The sequence below is a fragment of the Pongo abelii genome, chromosome 19, assembly GCF_028885655.2.
Source record: "Pongo abelii isolate AG06213 chromosome 19, NHGRI_mPonAbe1-v2.0_pri, whole genome shotgun sequence".
Lineage (NCBI taxonomy): Eukaryota > Metazoa > Chordata > Mammalia > Primates > Hominidae > Pongo > Pongo abelii.
In genome coordinates this window covers 20614575-20631741 of record NC_072004.2, presented here as the reverse complement: position 1 = coordinate 20631741, position 17167 = coordinate 20614575, and the positions used below count along the sequence as shown (strand labels likewise).

The 17167-nt window shown below is 48.2% G+C and overlaps 1 protein-coding gene and 1 long non-coding RNA gene across 3 annotated transcripts in view; one reads left to right on the top strand and one right to left on the bottom strand.

The window, feature by feature from the left end:
* Positions 1–17167, bottom strand: part of MAPK7 (mitogen-activated protein kinase 7) — a 34234-nt gene that overhangs the window by 250 nt on the left and 16817 nt on the right. The gene's annotated exons all lie outside the window — the stretch shown is intronic.
* Positions 47–5878, top strand: LOC129051038 (uncharacterized). Of its 2 annotated transcripts, XR_008514985.1 has the most exons (4): positions 47–238; positions 1479–1644; positions 4531–4627; positions 4789–5878. It is a non-coding gene; the product is annotated as an uncharacterized LOC129051038 (long non-coding RNA). The 2 variants fall into 2 exon arrangements; XR_010138084.1 differs by having other exon boundaries at positions 66–238; positions 1367–1644; positions 4531–5878.

The window sequence follows — 17167 nt, the reverse complement described above, 5'->3', positions numbered from 1 at the left end:
GCAGAGGCTGGGATGCAGGCAAGCCGAGGTGGTGAGTCGCCATGGAGACAGAAGGGAAAGATAAGGACAGGGAGGGGGAGGGGGACAGAGAGGGAGAAGGCGTGCGGTGCACCCGCAAACATGGAGGCGCCCTCCGGCGGAACCATGGGCCAGCACTGCCTCTACTGGGCCAGCTGAGGTCTCCCCAGGGCCACAGGACACGGTGGGCAAAGAGAAGAGGTGTGGGAAACAGGAGACGGTAAGACCAGAGCTGACCCAGAGACAAGGAGTTATTCATCCATTCATTCAATGAACAGTTACTGAGTACCTACTATGTACAGAGCCCCCAAATGCCACTCTACTTCACGTGGCCCTGCACATCCTCCTGCCCTCCCTCAGGTTTATGTCATTGATGCCCAACCCAGCTGCAGCCTTCTTCAGCACTCATGGACCCTCCATGTCCTCTGGTGTATTTCCCTCCCAATGGCTTTCACTCTGCCTCAAACTTGAGCAGGGTGAAATCTATCAAAACTATGAGCCACCTCTGGACCTTCTAATGGCCTCTTGACTGGGCTCCTTGCCTCCCTTCCACTCCCCAGTGCACAGCCAGCATAGGCTCCCCAAGCACAGATGACCTCACACTGCTCAAACACCTTCTGTGTCTCCCTACTACCATCAGATCAAAATCCAAACTCTCCGGCCTGCGGTCTGGGCTGAACCTTCCTTCCACCCTTCTGTTGCCCCACTCTTCCCTGCTTCTACACCCTGGCTTGGCTGCTCTGCTCCTTCTCATCCCTCCTGGGACACCCTCTTAGGCCCAGTGCAGGTTCTGTGGCCTCCCTAGAGCCTCCTTGCCTCACCCCTCCCAACTGGGTGCGGTCTTGTTCTCAGGCAGTTCAGGGCTGGGACATCTGATATGTGATAGGCTTGGCGCAGCCCAGGCTTCAGAGCCAGACAGATCTGGGCTTGATTCTCGGCTCAGGGGCTCTGGGACTCCACTGCACCTCTCTGTGCTCTGAGGAGCCACCATTACCTACGTAAAGCCACTAGTCCAGGCACGGGAGTCATTCGTACATCCTATGAGCTAGGATGCAGAAGGGTTAGGGTGAGGTGGGATTCAGAACCTAGAAAAGTTCAGCAGAGACCACCTTCAGCAGGTGGAGATACCCCTGAAGCTGGGGCTGGATCTTGTTCATTTTGGTTTCTGGAGGGCCTGAGATTGTGGGGCTGAATCAATCAGATTCAGAGAAGCAATGCCATAGACTCTGCCTCCTCCTGCCCCAGGTGGGACAAGCCCCTGTGTGTTGGCAGCAAAGCCGTGCCAAAGCTCTGCCTTCAGGGCAGAAGGGAGGGTTTTCTCAAGCCTTGTAGCCTTTCATCCTTGCAGGAGAGAAAGCGTGGGCGCTGGACTCAGATTCAAGCTCTAAACCTGCCTCCATCCCAGCATGAAATGCTGGTGAGTCACTGCCCTCTCTGAGCTTCCATTTGCTCATCACTAGGCAAAGATGTGAGGAAGCAGATGGGACAATCAGTCTTCACTTAACGATACTTACTGAGCACCAGGCACTGTGTCTCACACTGCAGTACAGCTGGAAACAAGAGAGACAAAGCTCCATCCTCCCCAAGATCCCAACCGGACAATGAAAAGGCATTGCTATGATCTGGGTGAGAACCTGGATGCGGGGAGGGTGAGGAGGGGTGTCAGGCTGTCCTGATAAGCAAGGAGGTAGAAAAAGGCTGTCCAGGCAGGGCAAACCACAGGTACAGGGCCCAGAGGAGAGGGGACACAGAACCCATTCTGGGGAACGAAGGAGGTCCGGCTGGCCTGGCAGGAATATTTGATGCCAAGATGGGTGCACCAAGGTGAAGGGCAGAGCAGGCCTGGGTCATGTAGGCCCTCAGGGGCCAAAGGAGGGGATGGGGACTTCACCAGTCAGTATCTCAGGAGGGATCCCGCAGGGCAAACATGTATGGTAGAAGCCTCACTCTTAGGGCTGGCTATATAATTTTATTTATTAATTATTATTAGTAGTATTATTTTTTGAGATGGATTTTCACTCTTGCCCAGGCTGGAGTACAACGGCATGATCTCGGCTCACTGCAGCCTCCGCCTCCCGGGTTCAAGCGATTCTCCTGCCTCAGCCCCCTGAGTAGCTGGGATTATAGGCATGTGCCATGACATCTGGCTAATTTTTGAATTTTTAGTAGAGATGGGGTTTCTCCACGTTAGTTAGGCTGGTCTTGAACTCCCGACCTCAGGTGATCTGCCTGCCTTGGCCTCCCAAAGTGCTGAGATTACAGGTGTCAGCCACCACGCCTGGCTTTTTTTTTTTTTTTTTTTGAGACAGGGTTTTACTCTGTCACCCAGGCTGGAGTACAGTGGTGTGATCTCAGCTCACTGCAACCTCCACCTCCTGGGTTCAAGAAATTCTCCAGACTCAGCCTCTCCAGTAGCTGGGACCCCAGGTGCACACCACCATGCCCAGATACTTTTTGTATTTTTTTGTAGAGACGGGGTTTCGTCATGTTGCCCAGGCTGTTCTTAAACTCCTGAGCTCAAAGTGATCTGCTTATCTCGGCCTCCCAAAGTCCTGGGATTACAGACTAAGCCACAGTGCCTGGCCAGGCTAGCTATACAATTTGTGGATTTGGTGAAAAATGTAACTGCAAAGCCTCCACCAGAGGCAAGAAAGTCCATTACCTCTTCTCACGGCACATTGCCTCCACCCATGGCCAACAGGCAGCCCCTCCAGATTGCCACAGTCATTTTTAGGACATGCTCAATACCTGGATTGGGGGTCAGGGAGAAGCCTATGCTAAGTTTCAGCCCAGGGAGGGGAGAGCCACCACTCTGTCACACCCTAAGATGCCAGGGGCCAATCCAGCAGTCCCCAGTCCTCCTTGAGCCTGCATTCAGCCCTCCAGATGAAGGGGGGCAGCCATGGTGGGGCAGAGGTGGGGACACTGGGAGCCTGGGAGTAGGCAGCCAAGAGCCTGTGCTGGGGAGGCAGTGGGAGATGGGACACACACAAACCAGCTTCCAAATTCCCAGTGAAGGCGCCATTTTCCCATCAGACTTCACTCACAAAGCACAAATTCAATGCTAAAATGATTGTTTCAAGATGGTGACCAGAGCACTGAAGCCCAAGCACACGGCCCTTCTGAGCTCTCGCCTTGAGTGGCTGCACTGAATGCATACCTGCGAAGCTGGCCCCTCCCACTCTGGCTGCTGTATGGACAACAGACTAGAGGGGCAAGCCGGGAGGCTGAGGGTGCTGCTGGGGAAGTCAAGGCTACAAGTGGAAATACAGATCCCCTTGGGATCATACCCAGGCACCTAAAAGAGGGCACTCCCCAAGGCACGGTACAGGCCGACCAGGTGGATAGGAGACGGGAGGAACACCAGACCTGCTCCTGGATAAAGGATGGGATAAAGGATGGGCCCTGCTCCTTTGCAGCCAGAGGCCTCTGATACTATCTAGGGCCCCAAGGGGAACCCCTGGCCCAGGGAGGCCAGCTGTGGTGGTCCTGGGTCCATGTCTATGGGCAGCCCCGCTTTATCCATTATGCTCCATGAGTCTCTGAGTCTACGGTCTATGAGAATGTTTGAAACCTAATGGAAAAATGAGGGTCTCCAAACCACAAAAAGAAAATTTCAAAATCAAAAGTAACACCCACTTAGTTTAATGTCCCAGTACCCCTTACATGATGTTAGCTGGTAAACCCAGCTCGAGTTATCATCTGTAAAGTCAGATTCAAGTCATAAGTGCACTGATTCAACAAATGTTTACTGAGCACCTACTAAGTGCTGAGCACAGTGCTAGGTTCTGAGAAGTCAGGGTGACCAAAACAGAGAAAGTAATGGCAGTAAAGTGTTGAGACATCGACCGGGCATGGTGGCTCACACCTGTAATCTCAGCACTTTGAGAGGCCAAGGTGGGTGGATTGCTTCAGCTCAGGAGTTCGAGAACAGTCTGGGCAACATGGTGAAACCCTGTCTCTACATACACACACACACACACACACACACACACACACACACACAATTAGTCAGGCATGGTGGTGCACAGCTACTCAGGAGGCTGAAATAGGAGGATCACTTGAGCCTAGGAAGTGGAGGTTGCAGTGAGCCGAGACTGCACCACTGTACCCAGTCTGGGTGACAGAGTGAGACCCTGTCTCAAAAAAAAAAAAAAAAAGTGTTCAGACATCAAAATAAATAACGTGTCTTATCAAAAGATGATCCTATCCTTTGAAAAATATTAATGGCAAAAAATTTCAACTCAACCTGGGCTGTGGATACCACATGTTTTAATGTGTTTTGCTCTGATTAGAGAATCCTCCTGACAGTCAAAGGGCCCAGGGCCTGCAAAGTTCTTGAGCCTGGCAGCTAAGGCCCTCATAGGAGGATGACTACCCTGTGTGGACCTCAGCGAATCTGAAAAGGAACGGAAGAAACTCCACTCTGCCTAGTTCCTTGCTTTCTAACCATGATGAGGCTACCACACAGGTTTCTCATGGTGCCCCTAACTGGCCTCTGACCTTCCCCAGGAACTCAACGGGACAGGAAGAGCCACACTGAGCCAGGCCTGGTCCTGCAAGGTGGACAGACCCTCAGGGTGCTGCTGGGGGCTGAGCAGTGACTTGAGTGAGAATGGAGTCCACAGAGAGGGTTGGGGTGGGAGGGGAGGTCCTGGGTTTCGGGGGTGGAGCTTGAACTGTGGGAGGGAGCGAATTGCAGGCCCTAGGGACAGACTTATTTCTCATTTCATCTGTTGTCCATTCATTCACCAACAAATATTGGCCAAGTTGGTGTGAGGTGCTTCTACCCAGCAAAGAAATGCCAGGAATATGGCCATAACTCACCCAGACAGGATCACTACCTTCGTTCGAGACCTTGCACAGACTCAAGGAGTATGAACCTGGGAGTTCCAGTGCCCGCTGGGCTGGCCCTGCACCATCAACTAGCTCCATGCCATCCACCCTGTCAGATCTCTGCCCAAATCCAGCCCTTGGCCTCCAGATCCTGAAGCTGAAAGCTCCCAGCACCTGCTCTCCCTCTGTCTCTTCCATCCTTGTGAACAGGTGGCCCAGCTCAGGCCACTAACCTGACTTCCTGACCTCTGGCTCTAGCTTCCAGGCTGGGAGTTGGAGTGGAGGTGGACTCATTTTTGGAATAACCAGCCTCAAGAGTCAAAAATACAGTTTTCCAGACTGGGACCCTGTTTGGGGAGGTTTCTGAGTCCCTTGATGTAGGCAAGAGCCAGCTTCACACACAAACGCACACGCACACACACATGCATGCATGCACACACCTGGTCAGCCCTCCCCCAACATACCATTCCATGTAAATTCTCACACATACCACACACATATGGTCAAAATACTCCATGTATCCCACACTCTGTGCTCACACATTGTGCCACATGCACATCCATGACTCCACCTTGCCTGATATAGACCCACAGTGCTCGCACACACACACAAACACGCATACACAGTTACACCCTCACAACCGCACTTGCACATCCACATCCATTCACATGCTCACTCCTTCATACTCACACACAAACATGTGTGTACCTTCAGGCCTCATGCTCATACACATCTACACACAGGCTCACTCTTACTGCCTTACACGCACAGGCACACATCATACATCCTTACTCAACAGGCGCTGTTCCAAGCACTTTATGTGATAAGCTCACCCCGAGTAACACAACCTATGAGGGAGGTACTATATCACTTCCATTGTATAGATGAGGGAACTGAAGCACAGAGAGGTTAAGTCACTTGTCTAACACCACATAGCTATTAATGGCAGAGCTGGAATCCAAACCCAAGCCATCAGGCTCCCCACTCCAAGCTCTTAGCCACTACATTCCATGGTCTCTTTGGTGGCAGAAATAAAGTTAGTTATTACAATAAGCCTTGGAAAGAGTTTGTAGTTTTGCTGTGTCTCAGTTTGCCATCACTTGCCTCAGAGGGGGATAAAAATCAGTCCAGCCTCTATCTATGCAGAATATTGGAAACAGGCAACTGAGTTCTGATTGGTTCTGACCCCAGCTTGCTGTGTGACCTCGGGCAAGTCCCTGATCTTCTCTGGGCCTGTTTCCTGATGTGTAAACGTCGGGGGGCAAGGGCAATGAGATCAGAGGTCCCTTTGAGTGGAACACCCCCAGTCCTCTCCCACCTCTTAGCCTGGGAGCTGGCCTTCATGAAGCCTGGCACTGTGGGCACTGCCCTAGTAAGCACGGGGTCTTAGCCTGTTTCTGCTGCAATAACAATACCACAGACTGGGTAATTTATAATGAGCAGAAATGTATTTGGCTCAAGGTTCTGGAGGCTGGGAAGTCTAAGAACAAAGGGCTGCATCTGATAAGGGTCTTACTGCTGTGTCATCACATGGCAGAAGCAATTACAGGGACGAGAGAGAGGAAAGGGGACCAAACTCATCCTTTTATAAAAGAACTCATTCCCGAGGTGACAGCATTAATCCATTCCTGAGGTGACCTTTAATCACCTCTTAAAGGTCCCATCTCTCAAACCATTGCATTGAGGATTAAGTTTCCAGCACTTGAACTTTGGGAGACACAGTCACCATCTTGTTCATCTTCTGCCCACTCACCCCTCCATACATTCATTCATTCTCCATTCCTCCAACCATCTATCCATGCATGCACTGATTATCTACCTATTTATCCATCAAGATAAATGCATTATCTACCTATTTAACCATCCACTCACTCAATCACCCATGCACTCATTATCCATCCATTAATTCATCTATGTATCCACCATTCATTTCTCTTTCTTTTTTTTTCTTTTCCTTTTTTTTTTTTTTTTTTTTTTTTTTGAGACAGAGTCTTGCTCTATCACCCAGGCGGGAGTGCAGTGGCTCAATCTCAGCTCACTGCAACCTCCATCTCCCGGGTTCAGGCAATTCTCCTGCCTCAGCCTCCCGAGTACCTGGGATTACAAGTGTGTGCCACTACATCCAGCTAATTTTTTTTTTTGTATTTTTAGTAGAGACTTTTGTATTTTTAGTAGAGACAGGTTTTCACCATGTTGGCCAAGATGGTCTTGAACTTCTGACCTCAAGTGATCTGCCCACCTCGGCCTCCCAAAGTGCTGGGATTACAGACATGAGCCACCACACCCGACCTCATTTCTTATATTCTTTCATCCATCCACTCTCCAACTACCAATCCATGCATGCACACATGTATGATTTGCTCCATCCATCCACCCACACATGCACACATCTTTTCATCCATCACTCCTCCACCATCTGTGTATCTACTCATCCACCATCTACTCTTACACTTATCCATCCATGCATGGATTCATCCATCTGTCCATGTTACAAACACTTATTGAGCAACACACCAGACATCATACTAGGCTCTGGGAGTAGACTGATGAGCCCTCAGGGTGCTTTCAGTCTACTGGGGAGACAGAAAGGTCAATAAACAAGTACGGGGTGATAAGTTCTCTGATTAGGTAGAGTGAGGGGAGACGCACAAGGAATAAGCAAAGGCACCTTGCTCAGACCTGGGCACCTAGGAAGGCTTCCCACACAAGCTGCATCTGAAGGATGAATATGAGGTGGCCAGGCAAAGGAATGGGGACAGGCAAACAACATGTGCGGCAAAGAGACCAGCCCATGCAACAACACACAGCTGCAAGATAAACAGCTCACCTGGAATGCAGCATGTGAAGCGAGGAGAGGTAAGGGTGATGGGCCAGTCACAGAGAGGTGTGTAAGCCCTCCCTTGGTGTCATCCCTTAGTCCATGCCTGTACACTGCTTTCTTGCAGGGCTTGGGACACCTGCTGTCCTGCTGAACCAATGGCCTCTGGGTGCTGCTGGCTGTGGTGAGCTGGCATCCACGCCAACATGGCTGCCTTCCCCATCTGGGTCCTGACCCTGGCCCCAAGGTGCAGCAGCATCTGCTCCCTGTGGCTGCCCTCCTCCTGTCCCCCAGGCCCAGTGGCCCTCCTTGCTCTCGCCACGGCTGTGTCTGTGCCAGGTCCCCTTGTGTGAGCAACAGAGGCCAGGCCTTCCCATCAGCAGCTGGAAGGAAGTCAGAGCTCCCCAGCTTTACTTCTGAAGCCCCCCATCATCAATCTGGTACTAGGCATCCTGAAACAACTAATAATAGTACAATTATCCAACATTTGCTCAGCAATTTAGGGTTCACAATGTGTTGTCATGTGCCCTACTACCTCTGCTGATTCTCATAATACAGTGACTATTAGCCCTGCTTTCTGAATGAGGAAACTGAGGTTTAGAGCGCTAAGGAAACCTTTCAATGACAGCCCTGGAAGAAATAAAATGTCCTGACTCCCAATCCCGGGCCGTCCCCTCCTTTCTGGCCTGCTGTGTGCTGTGGTCTCCCAACATTCACACCTCCACACCTTTGCCCCAGCCACTCTCCTTGCCTGGAATGCCCTTGCCAATCTCTGCCTGCCTTCATGAAACCCATCACCCAGGCCCAGGTTGGCTCAGAGTTTCTACAGGGAACCCTTCCTCATCCTTCTCTCTCCTCCCCTTTGCTCTTCAAACTTATGAAATGCCTCCTATGTACCAAGCATGTACCCAGAGTGATGCTGGATGCAGAGACTACAACAAATACCAAGATGTGGTCTGTTAAATAAGATTTATAGGAGGTTATTGGTCTGGATTGAGCTCCTGGATAAACTCCAACAGACCAAACCAAAATGGATTCACTCATGCTGAAGTTCCATGCTACAAAGCCAAAACTAAATTGTTTATCTGATCTTCCAAGAAATCAGGACACAAAGAGATAATAGCCAAATCCCCAAACAGGCCACTTTTAGCCAGCATGATAGGAAGTCCCCTCTGCTTTAACCTTTACAAGGAAAGTAACTTTGAAATCAGTCTGCTTTTTGTTCTGTCTGCTTACTTCAGCCCTTTCTGCCTGTAAAACCAATCTCCTCTGTTCAGCTCATCAAACAATCATTCTATTTTATAAGAATGAGGTGTTGCCCAATTCTAAAATTTCAAATAAAAGCCAATTAGGTCTTTAAACTAAATTTATTGTCATTTTGTCTTTTGATAGGTTCCTGCCCCGAGGAGCTCAAACACTATGTGCAAACAAGGAAGCAGCTGCCTTGCAGCATGGCCCCTGCTGTATAGGAGCTGCCCAGGGAAATGTGGGAGCCCGGAGGAAGCCCCTCACTCAGACTTGGGAGTCAGCAAGGCTCAGTCTTGCAGGATAAGGGAGTTAGCAGGGTACACGTTGTTGGGGGCTGGGACTCCAGACACAGGGGACAGCACATGCAAAGGCCTGGCAATGAGGTGGCAGGGCAGGTTCAGTGTGGGTGCGGCTGGAGCACAGGGTGAGGGCTGGCAAGAAGGAAGGATAGAGGCAGGGTAAGGGGACTAAGGTCAGTTAGCAGGGAACAGATGATGGAGGGCCATGTGGCAGATTTTTGGATTTTCACTGCATGTCAGTGGAGCCATAAACTATTTTAAGCAGGCATACATGTGAACAGATTTGTGTTCTTGAACCACTACTCTGAGCGTCCACTGGGACAGACTGGAGGAGACACCTTGCTACTTTCAACAGCCACTTTGCATTAGGCGCCTTTGAGTACTGACCACATCCTCGAGCTAGGCCTCTAGTGACAGACATCTAGAGCATTGCTAACATTTTGCTATAACAAATAGCACTGTAGCACATATTACTATTCTTACCCCGTTTCCACTTGGGTAAGTATAATTTAAGGATATCTTCACCAACACAGAGCAAAATCATACATATTGATCTTTGCTGATTTTGGCTACAAATGTTAAAGGATGATTTTTATCTTTTATTCAGGGAGTTTTTCGGTTATCTATCTGCCATGTCAAAAACAGCTTTACTTTATTTTTATTTTATTTATTTATTTATTTTTATTTTTTGAGATGGAGTCTCGCTCTGTCACCCAGGCTGGAGTGCAGTGGTGGGATCTTGGCTCACTGCAACCTCCGCCTCCCAGGTTCAAGTGATTCTCCTGCCTTAGCCTCCTGAGTAGCTGGGATTACAGGCGTGCACCACCACGCCCAGCTAATTTTTGTATTTTTAGTAGAGATGGGGTTTCACCACATTGGACAGGCTGGTCTCGAACTCCTGACCTCGTGATCCACCTGCCTCGGCCTCCCAAAGTGCTGGGATTACAGGCTTGAGCCACCGCGCCCGGCCAATTTTATTTTATTTTTTTGAGATGGAGTCTTGCTCTATCGCCAGCTGGAGTGCAGTGGCACTATCTTGGCTTACTGCAACCTCTGATTCGCAGGTTCAAGCAATTCTCCTGCCTCAGCCTCTCAAGTAGCTGGGATTACAGGCGCTTGCCACCAAGCCCAAATAACTTTTTGTATTTTTAGTAAAGATGGTGTTTCACCATGTTGGCCAGGCTGGTCTTGAACTCCTGACCTCAGGTGATCCACTGACCTCGGCCTCCCAAAGTGCTGGAATTACAGGTGTTAGCCACCGTGCCTGGCCTTGTAGGAGAATTTTCAGGTGCTCATCGAGCAGTAGGCACAGTAGAGAAATCAGAAAGGGGAGAAAGAAGCTGAGGGTGAGGAAGGAGGGGTAGGAGGCACCTGGAGACTGGAGCCCCATCTTTTTAACCCTCACAACCCTTGAGGTGGATATAAGCCGCCCACTACCCCGCACACATGCAATTTTACAGATGAGAAAACAGAGAATTGGAGAAGTTAAATTATTTCCCCAAACCTCATACCAATATATCATTTGAAGCTTCAACAGTGAAAACAGTCAGGCCTGGGGCCAATAAACATTTGCTGGATTTATTGACAAAAGTGGGAAAGACAAAATTCAAATAGGGGCTGCCTCTCCAGAGCTATGAAGCATGGGGCACAAGGGGTGGGGTGGGGGTGGGAGGGTGAGGACAGGAAGGTGGGCTTCAGAGGCAGGTTCGAAGCAGGACATACAAGTTGGGAGGCACTAGCTGATGAGGACAACAGGGAAGAAGGAAGTCATAAGAGTCAAGTTAGAAGACACCTTGAGCACCCTTCTGGATGTCCACACTGGATAGCAATCCCTGGCTGCTGGCAGCCAACCTACCATTATGTATCACCTTCCCTCCTCCAAGTCAGAATCGAGACCAGGCTCCAGACCCCTCTCCTCCACTGTACCACCCCCATTCCAACTTGCATACTGCCCATTAGGACCCTGAGACTGGAGTATCCAGGCAGTCAGCCAGGAAGTTGACAGATGTGGCCAGCTGGCCCCTGTGGAGCAAACTTCCCCCCACAGACTATGCCCAACTGGATCCAGGACCCATAGACCCCTCTGGAGTGAGAGGCAGCCCCACGCAGCTGGTTTGATAGGCAGACTGAATGGAGCCAGAGGCCCGCTGCAGTCCAGGCCTCTGCATGTAAGCCTCTGTTGGCCCGCTGACCTATGCCATCCTTCAACCTGACTGGCAAGGTTATGTGCGTCTTGGGCAGCACCCAGGCTTTGGCACCAAACAAGCCTTGGTTCAAATACTGGTTCCACTCAACTCACTAGGCAAAGTCACCTCTCTCACTCAAGCTCAGTTTCCTCAGCGGTAAAACTGAAGATATAATTACTCCCACGTAGGGTCAGTGCAGAAAGCCTGGTGAATAGTAGGTGCTCAATAAATGCTAAACTGTTTTTTTTTTTTTTTTTGAGACGGAGTCTTGCTCTGTTGCCAGGCTAGAGTGCAGTGGCACCATCTTGGCTCACTGCAACCTCTGACCCCCTGGTTCAAGCGATTCTCCTGCCTCAGCCTCCCAAGTAGCTGGGATTACAGGCACACGCCACCATACCCAGCTAATTTTTGTATTTTTAGTAGAGATAGGGTTTCACCATGTTGGCCAGGATGGTCTCGAACTCCTGACCTTGTGATCCGCCCGCCTCGGCCTCCCAAAGTGTTGGGATTACAGGCATGAGCCACCGCGCCCAGCCAATGCTAGCCTGTTAATCAGCCTTGGAAGCAAGTCTGGGCCACTTACCTCAGTGTGCCCAGATGTCCCCAAACATCAGTCCTGCCCCAACTTGGATCTCAGACCAACCCCCACAAGGCCTCGCCTCTTTTTCTTTGTCAAAGGAAAATCCAAGAGATTCTTACAGAAGAAGGGCTTTTTACACAGTAGGCCTGAGGACAGACATCCAACGGATAAAGAAGTACAGTTTTCCATTAGTTTATTACAATGATAATAATGATAATGTCTATTTACTGGGCTCCTACTATATGCCGAGTCCTTCTAACAACAGAATCTCCCACCCTCCCCACATTTCTCTAAAGGTGAAAATATTGGCTCCATTTTACAGATGAGGAAACTGAGGCTAGCCAAGCCTATCTCCTATCTAGTCTCTAGCATTTGTTTCTCTCTGTCTCTCTTTCTCTTGCAGACACACGGTGTTTCTTCTTCCTCTCTCTAACCCCATTTGCTCTCCCTATCACAACACCATAATCCAGGGCCGGGCAGAGCAAAGCAGCCACAGCAGTCATGTCCTTAGCAATCCATAATACAGCATGTTTGCTGACAAAATGAATGTGGAGTACAGTTAGGCAACAGGAAATTAACAGCTGACCCCAGAGGTCAGGAAAGAGGGTGTACAAAAGCTGAAATGTGCTTCTGCTTCCTGACAATGAGTCTGATGCCAGAAAGAGCAGAGGTTCCCCACCCACATCAGGCAGCCCTGGACTGCTTGACCCTGACTGATGACCCAGTGCCAAAGAGGAGGGAGGTGACCCATGGAGCCCAGGCCATCCCACCCCACCCACAGGGGCCATCAGGGACAGATGATGGTGTCTGAGAACACTCAGGCCATCAGTCCCTCCCCTGCCTCCCACCAATCCATTTTCCACCTGGCAGCCAGCCCAATTTTTTAAAGATGCAAATAAAAATGTGTCCCTCCTCACAGGAAGCCTGCTGTGGTGCTAGGAATCTGGGTGGTAGTTCCCAGGTACACGTTTGTAAAGACTGGTCTACGTCACTCTATGTAACTTAGGCCTCATAATTCTTTTTAAGGAACTTCCACTTGTGGGAAGATGGAGTAGGTATATTTTTTCCTGATTTTCTGCTAAGTACAACTAAAAACCTGGGACATCATGTACAAGACAAACATGAGAAGACTCTGAAAGGTGGAGAAAAGAAGGCAGGAGGGCCAGGGACATCAGGACTGAGGATGGTGGCGACTCTCCTGGGCTTTCTTTTTGTCTCATTATCCTAGAATGGGTACTGGAGAAGCTGGCAGTCTGGAAATGCCAACAGCCACTACAAAAAAAAACCCTCAACAAAACCTGCTATCTGTAGCCAAAGGACCAGGAAAAGAGAGGCCTGGCAAGACAGAAAATTCCTAGGCAATAAACACCTTACTGCAGTCAAATGCCACAGGAAAGTATGCAGCCCCACCCACCCATGCCACAAAGGCTGAATGGGGAGCCTAGACCTCCCCCTGACTAGGCAGTAACGAGGCGTCCCAACATCCCCAGCTGGGTGGTAACAGAGAAGGCCAAGTAGGGAGCCAGGACTTGCATCCCAGCCATTACAGGTGCTCTCCCTGACCTTGCAGTGTTAGTGGAGACCACGTGGGGAGCTGAAACTTGCACCCTGTCCAACAGTAACAGGGAATCCCCCTCTTAAGTGTCAACAGAAGCAAAGTGAGGAACCTGGACTTCTACCCCCACCTGGCAGTACTGAGGCAGTGCCACCCCTTTCCCGGCCAGAGGGGTGTCAGAGGACGCCAGCTAAAACAAGTTTAGGCTGGGTGTGGTGGCTCACACCTGTAATCCCAACACTTAGGGAAGTCAAGGTGGGTGAATCACTTGAGGCCAGGAGTTCCAGACCAGCCTGGGCAACATGGTGAAAGCCCATCTCTACTATCAGGTTGACGTAAAAGTAAGTGTTTTTGCCATTAATGGCAAAGTCGCAATTACTTTTGCACCAACCTAATAAAAATACAAAATTTAGCCAGGCATGATAGCATGTCCCTGTAGTCCCAACTACTCGGGAGGCTGAGGCAGGAGAATAGTTTGAACCCGGGAGGTGGAGGTTGCAGTGAGCCGAGATTACGCCACTGCACTCCAGCCTGGGTGACAGAGCAAGACTCAGTCTCAAACAAACAAACAAACAAACAAAAACCAGGTTTAAATAAGACCCAGCATTTCATAACATAATACAAAATGTCCAAGTTTCAATCAAAAAGTATTAATCATATAAAGAACCAGCAAATCTCAAACCGAATGACAAAGGATAACTGATAGACGCCAACACTGAGATGACTGGGATGTCAGGATTAGCTGACAAAGGTTTAAAATGGCTGTGATAAAATGCTTCAATGAGCAACTGTAAACACACTTGAAACAATGAAAACACAGAAAGCCTCAGCAAAAAAAAAAAAAAAAAAAAAAGGAAAGAAAAGTAAAAGGAAAAAAAAAGAAGGAGCTACAAAGAACCAAATGGAAAGTTTAAAACCAAAAAATACAATAATCAAAATAAAAGCCTCAGTGGATGGGCTCAAGAGCAGAATGGAGAGGACAGAGGGAACCATCAGTGAATTCCAAGACAAAACAATAGAACTACCTAATCTGACAACAGAGAGAAAAAAGACTGGAAAAAATATGAACAGACTCATGGATCTGGGGAACTATCGTACAACAAAGATCTAACATTTGTGTCTCTGGAGTCCTTAGAGGAAAGAAGGAGGGTGAGGCAAAAAGAAGTACTCAAATCAATAATGGCTGAAAACTCCCCAAATTTGATAAGAGACATAAGCCAACAACAGATTAAAAAGGTGAGCAAGCCGGGCTCGGTGGCTCATGCCTGTAATCCCAGCACTTTGGGAGGCCAAGGCGGACGGATCATGAGGTCAGGAGATCGAGACCATCCTGACTAACACGGTGAAACACCGTCTCTACTAAAAATACAAAAAATTAGCCGGGCGTGGTGGCGGGTGCCTGTAGTCCTGGCTACTCAGGAGGCTGAGGCAGGAGAATGGTGTGAACCCAAGAGGCAGAGCTTGCAGTGAGCCGAGACTGTGCCACTATACTCCAGCCTGGGTGACAGAGCAAGACTCTGTCTCAAAAAAAAAAAAAAAAGGGGGTGAGCAAATCCTAATCAGGATAACTCCCAAAAATTCATGGCAAAACACATTATAAATTTCTGAAAACTAAAAACTAAGAAAATAATGTATAAAGCACCTAGGCAAAAATGCTTTATTTATAGGGGGAAAGCAATTTAAACGACAACAAACATCTCTTCAAAAACCATGGAGGCCTAAAAGATGTATCACAATGTTTCTCGGGAAAAAAAAAAAAAAAAATCTCCAGCCCCACATGATTTCCCTGAAGAATTCTACCAAACTTTTACAAAAGAATTAACACAGGGCCAGGCTCAGTGGCTCATGCCGATAATCCCAGCACTTTGGGAGGCCGAGGACGGAGGATTGCTTAAGCCCAGAAGGGTGAGGCTGCAGGGAGCCATGATCACACCACTGCACTCCAGTCTGGGCGACAGAGTAAGATCCTATCTCAAAAAAAAAAAAAAAGAATTAAAACTGGTTATATACAATATCTTCCAGAAAATAGAAGGAAAGAAAAGGAAATACTTCCCAATTCATTACAAAGCTATTATGACCCTGTATCAAAACCAAAGATGGTACTAAAAAAAAAAATTCAGACTAATATCCCTCATGAACAGGTGCAAAAATTCTTAACAAAATATTACCAAATAGAATTCAGCAATATAAAAATAATTCTACACTATGACCAAGTGTAATTTATTCTAGAAATGAAAGGTTGGTTCGATATTTGAAAATCAATCAATATAACCCACCAAGTGAATAGGCTAAAGAAGAAAACCCATATGATTATATCAATCAATGTGGAAAAAGTATTTGAAAAAATTCAACACCCCATGAATGATAAATTGTCAGAAAAGTAGGAATACAGGAGAAATTTCTCAACTTGATAAAGAGCACCTACAAAAAACCTACAGGTAACATTATTCCTCACAGTGAAAGACTGAATGCTTGCTTTCTTTTCTTTTTTTTTTGAGACAGGGTCTGACTCTGTCACCGTGGCTGGAGTGCAGTGGTACAATCACAGCTCACTGCAGCCTCAACCTCCTGGGCTCAAGTGATCCTCCCACCTCAGCCTCCCAAAGTGTTGGGATTACAGGCGTGAGTCACCGCACCTAGCCTTGGATGCTTTCTTGCTAAAATCAGGAACGAGGCAATGATATCTCCTCTCATCACTCTTATTCAACGTAGGATTAGAAATTCTAGCCAGTGCAATAAGACCAGAAAAGGAGATAACAGATATACAAATAGGAAAGGATGAAATAAACTTCCCCCTATTTGCAGATGACCTAATTATCTATGTAGAAAATCCTAAGGAATCTACAAAAAGAAGGGGGAAAAAAAGTACTTGACTTCTATAAATATTAACTCAAAGTGGATCACCAACTTAAATGTAAAATTATAAAACTAGAAAAAAATAGAAGATCTTTGGGACCTAGGACTAGGCAAAAAGTTGCTAGATATAATACCAAAAACACAATCCATTAAAGTTGATTAATTCAACTTAATCAAAATTTAAAATGTTTGCTCTATAAAAGACTGGCCCTGTTAAGAGGATAAAAAGACAAGCCACAGAATGGGTAAAAATATTTGCAAACCACATAGCTGACAATGCACTAGTATCTAGAATACATAAAGGTCTCTCAAAACTCCAGCAGTAAAAAAAGCAAGTGGTCCAATTAGAACATGGGTTGGGGGAGCGGGTGCAGTGGCTCATGCCTGTAATCCCAGCACACTGGGAGGCTGAGGCCAGAGGATTGCTTGAGTCCCAGGAGTTAGAGACCAGCCTGGGCAACATGGCAAAATCACGTCTCTAAAAAATATACAAAAATTAGCCAAGTGTGGTGGCGCACGCCTGTAGTCCCAGCTACTTGGGAAGCTGAGGTGGGAGGATGGCCTGAACCTAGGAGGTTGAGGCTGCAGTGAGCTGAGACTGCACCACTACACCCAGCCTGGGTGACAGAGCAAGCCCCTGTCTCAAAAAAAAAGAACATGGGCAAAAGACATGAACAGATTTTTCACTGAAAAAGATATACAGATCGCAAACAAGCACATGAAAAGATGTTCAACATCATTTGCTATTAAATAATTCAAATTAAAATCACA